This window comes from Adiantum capillus-veneris, chromosome 1 (assembly GCF_014529385.1).
Source record: "Adiantum capillus-veneris isolate H3 chromosome 1, ASM1452938v2, whole genome shotgun sequence".
Taxonomy (NCBI): domain Eukaryota; kingdom Viridiplantae; phylum Streptophyta; class Polypodiopsida; order Polypodiales; family Pteridaceae; genus Adiantum; species Adiantum capillus-veneris.
In genome coordinates, this window is record NC_140931.1 from 51600836 (window position 1) to 51605768 (window position 4933).

The following is a 4933-nucleotide window of genomic DNA, read 5'->3' on the forward strand; positions in this document are numbered from 1 at the left end:
AACAATAAATTTACAATTGGAAAGTCCAATCCCAGGGAGGGCATGTCGACGTGCCCTCATCCAATGATGAAATATGGAAAGGAAAATATCAAAATTTCTTAGAGGAAACGTTGAGGTGTCCTTCCAATGACTTGAATTTCTCTTTCCCTATTTCATCCTTGAGTGAGGGCACGTCAACATGCCCTCCCTAAGATTGTAATTTCCCAATGTTAATTAGTTATTTTAATTCTTTTGGCTACCAAACTTAAATCTTTTTAGGATGGGAGACATCATGATAGTCATTCAATTGATTGTAGTGTTGTGATCTAAAGATTGCTTTGTGGTGTTTGCAGTCCTATGAGTCCATATCGTTCATCTAAGCAAATGAAGCGACCAATAGTCTCAAAAAAGAAGGATATTCCAATAGGTAGTCAAATTTTGGGTGAAGTTAGTAATGAGGTGGAGACAAGTTTTAAAGATACAGAGGATTTGGGTGAAGAAGGTGTCATTCAATGTGGTGATTTTGTTCCAGCTGAGCCAGGATTTGTAAAGAATTCTAGTAAAATACATGAACTTAGAACGTTATGATGATGTAGACAGGTTGATGAGTAATTTTGATAAGGGCTTTTCCCCTGATTTTGTAGCATGCACCTTGTTGCTTGATATGAACTGCAAACTGTAGAGGGTTGATAAAGCTAGAGAGATGTTCGATGGAATACGTTCAATGGGGTTACATGCCTGATCTTGGTGCATGCGATAAGATGATTGAGTTTCACTGTGAAACTAGAAATCCTGAAGAGGGAGAAACATTGCTAGCAGAAATGGAGGAGGAAAAGCTACATGGATTTGTTGATACTTACCTTATGGTTCTTAATGGCTATGGGAAACAAGATAAAGCTTTAGAGGCCTTGAAAATGTTTTCAATTATGAATGAGGATGCCTTCTTAAGGCCACAAATGAGTCCTGATATCTACTCAGCTCTTATGAATGCTTATATTCACTCAAATTTGCTACCATCTGCTGTTCTGAAAATTGAAGATATGATGAATTCAGGATTTTCTCCTCCAGATGAGTCAGTCAACATGCTAATTGTTGCCTTTGAGAAAATAAATTAGTTTCAAAGGGCGGTAGATGTGATGCTAAAGCTAGAAAGCATCGCTATAAGGCCCGGGGTGGAGACTCTTATGACGCTAATTGGATGGTTTGGAAAACTGGGTTTGGTTCAGGAGGCAAAAACTCTTGATAGAACCTCAAAGATAAAGGCGATGTTTCGGATTGCAAACCTTACGCTAGTCTTTTTTCAGTGTATGCTAGAGAAACTTCCGTTGATAAGGTGAAGGCTCTTCTCGCTGAGGAGGTTGAGATTGATGTTTCAACTTATGAGCTAATGATTGTTTCATTGCTGGATGGCAACAATCGTGAGGAGGCTCAGTCCATGCAAGATCGGATGATTGCCCAAGGTCTCACCCCATCTGATGAGGTTGAAAGAGCTTTATTAGGAATTCAAGCAGCCAAATTTCTTGTAGGTGTTAGAAAGCCTTCAGAAGGAGCAACACAAAGCTTAGGGATAGAAACCAAAAGTTTTCTTGCGGGTGTGAGTAAGCGTGTGGAGGAGGCACCTGAAACTCTATGAGGAATAATCACCACTCTGAATTTCATGTCAGCTTCTTTGAAGTCTTTATTGTTGCTATGACAGAGTGGGGCTCTATTTCGAACCTTTTTCTTGAGTAGCAAGGTATATCTTCAATCAAAGTGCATATATGAGATCTGCAAACAAATGTTGGTGCATTGATTCCACATATTTATTAAAGATTGAACAACGTTTCTGTTTGAAATGCTTATATTGCTTGGTTACAGTTGTAGGTAGTTGTGATCATGGCAATCAGCTAAGATTCGGGCAGAGAGAAGCCTGATTCAAGCCAGATTGTTAGATAGCAAACAGGTGGTTCTTTTATTGAAATGTTATGACAGTCATTGTCATACCATTATTTTTGGTTTTGCACCCCCCCCCCCCCCCCCCCCTTCCCCTTCTCTTGCTCGTGTCACTACCGGTTGAACAAATGCTAAGCCTTGTATTGGCTTAAGAGTAGCAGAGTCACACGCCGTCTTTAACTTATAGGTCTTTGTTCTTTTTTATCTTGCTTGCCCAATGCCTTCTTTGATTCACATCCCATGGGGCAAGCGTGTGCACGCACACTTGTGTTTTCTAAAACTTGGAAAACCTACAAATAAGAGTCATATTTAGTATATTTGAACGTTTTAAGATTTATTTTCCACAATTTTAGAGGTCGTCTCTTATAGGTATTTGCTCGTTTTGATGTGTGCATGTGCCCGAACGCACACCCTTGTTTTCCAAAACTTGGAAAACCTACAAATAAGAGTCATATTGAGTATATTTGAAGGTTTTTAGATTTAATTTTCCACCATTTAAGAGGTTGTCTCACCTTAAAATGTTTAACTCGAAAGTAAATGTCAAATTTGGTAGGTGGGATTACATGTTTATTTTGAGCATGTGCAATATGCAAACACATTCTCTCATAATGATTTTCGCACTTTGCAGTTGAGTGCTAGCCTTGCTAGTTGCACACAATGCATCATCTTTGTTGAAGTTTGTCTTTTTCTGAGTGGCACTTTGTTCTTTTGGGGAGGGGGGGTTCCTCTCCATAGGTTTTATTCAGCTTATCTTCCTTTTATTTTCCCCTTGATGGACACTTAGTCGTTAATTGAGATGTATCTCACAATCCCCTCGCTTCGAAGACCTCTCTCTAATGTTTTGTTTTCGGTCCCATAGGTCATATCTCACCTTCGTGGACGATAATTGATCTGTGTGTGTGTGTGTGTGTGTGTGTGTGTGTGTGCGCAGTAAAAAATCCTAGTTTCTTCGCCATTGCCAGCCCCCCCCCCCCGCCTCCGCCAGGTGTGAGGGGTAGCCCTGCGAGGGGGTTGTTAAGCATAAGTTTTATAGGTGTTGTACCAACATTGATTCTATTGACAGACATACAAGTATTAGGGGCAAATCCAAATTGTTGCCTACATGAAAAATCACATGGTGTTGATAACAATGCCATATGCCCACATGCCTCATTACATTCAGAGGTTGATGGTGTGAGTGTAAACGGTGATGAAAATATTATGTGCCTAGCAAAGGTACAATGCAACCTTGTTGCTGATGTTTGTGAGCCATTAATATGACATGAGAATTTAATGAGCAGCATCTCACCGTTCAAAAGAGAGAGGCATGATTGCGATCTTGAATTTCACCAAGTCTAATTGCAATCTAAGGGAAGGCACGTCGACGTGCCCTCTTCCAAGCAATAAATTTGCAGCAATCTCAGGGAGGGCATGTCGACATGCCCTCCTCCAAACAATAAATTTACAATTGGAAAGTCTAATCTTAGGGAGGGCACATCGACGTGTCCTCATCCAATGATGAAATATGGAAAGGAAAATATCAAAATTTCTCAGAGGAAACGTTGAGGTGCCCTTCCAGTGACTTGAATTTCTCTTTCCCTGTTTCATCCTTGAGTGAGGGCAAGATGACATGCCCTCCCTAAGATTGTAGTTTTTCAATGTTAATTAGTCACTTTAATTCTTTTGGCTACCAAATTTAAATCTTTTAAGGATGGGAGACAACATGATAGTCATTCGATTGCTTCTAGTGTTGTGATCTAAAGATTGCTTTGTGGTGTTTGCAGTCTTGTGAGTCCATATTGTTCATCTAAGCAAATGAAGCGACCAAGAGTCTCAAAAAAGAAGGATATTCCAATAGGTAGTCAAATTTTGGGTGAAGTTAGTAATGAGGTGGAGACAAGTTTTAAAGATACAGAGGATTTGGGCGAAGATGGAGAAAGTCAACCTAATCCAGAAGGTGTCACTTAGTGTGGTGATTTTGTTCCAGCTAAGCTTGTTCCTTAGGAACAAGCCCTTGCAATTGTGCCTTTTGTGGTAAGGCCTGAGCTTGGTCAAGATGACAATAATGAAGCAGAGATCTACCTGAACAAAGGACAAGATATTTTGAATCAAATACAATTGCTTAATTATCTATCATGAGTGTCATTCTATCCCTCTTTGTACGTGGATGCCTCATGCAAACGTTAGAGGACTCAGAAATGAAATGGGTGGTTTGAAGGCTGCTTTTGGCAAAGAGGGTTATGCCGCTAAAAAAGGTGCTTTTATTGTTTCTTTGTGGAATTTTTCATGCCAAGGGTGCTTCATCTCAAAAGAAAAAACCTCCTAACGTAGGATGTCTTCTCAACTATGCGTAGGATGTACGATCACCTACGTGTAGGATGTCTTGCTCTGCCTCCTCTGCTCTGCTCGCGCCTTCCCTGCCCTGCCCTGCTCGCGTCTTCTCTTCTCTACTTGAACTTTCCTTGCACTGCCTTGCGTTGCCTTGCTGAGAGAGAGAGAGAGAGAGAGAGAGAGAGAGAGAGAGAGAGAGAGAGAGAGAGAGAGATGAAATGAAATGTTATATTAAATGTCTTTAAAAGGACAAAATGGCCTATGAGATCAAACCGATACAATCTTGGTGGATCTCATACAATGTTTGGGTACAAAAATAAAATAAAGTGTCATAATAATCAATATCTAATTCTCCTAAATGATTTTCTCCAGTTAAACTAATCATTTAATATGGGGAAGTGCCAAGGGAGAAAAAGCTAGAATATTGGTTAAGTTAGCAGACCGGCCGCAAGAGGGATCCAAAGGAGGGAAAATAGGGATCCAAAAGGGGGGCCATGTGCAAAAGAGTTATGTGCAACAATGGGCTTAAAAGACCCTAAGGTTCAGCCCATTAAGACTTCCAAAATGCTAAGGTTCCAAAATTCAAAGGTTGTGTCCAAAGGTCAAACATTAGGGAAATTTGATGCTTTGTGTGTGCCCCAAAAGTCTTCATCCATCCCTACATAGGAGAGGGCGAGCCTTCCAAGTAGGGGATGAGAGAGAAGATCACACA

At 40.4% G+C, this 4933-nt stretch overlaps 1 pseudogene; it reads left to right on the forward strand.

The window, feature by feature from the left end:
* Positions 1-511: 511 nt before the first annotated feature.
* On the forward strand, positions 512-1612 carry LOC147464729 (pentatricopeptide repeat-containing protein At1g19525-like; annotated as a pseudogene).
* The last annotated feature ends 3321 nt before the right edge of the window (positions 1613-4933 follow it).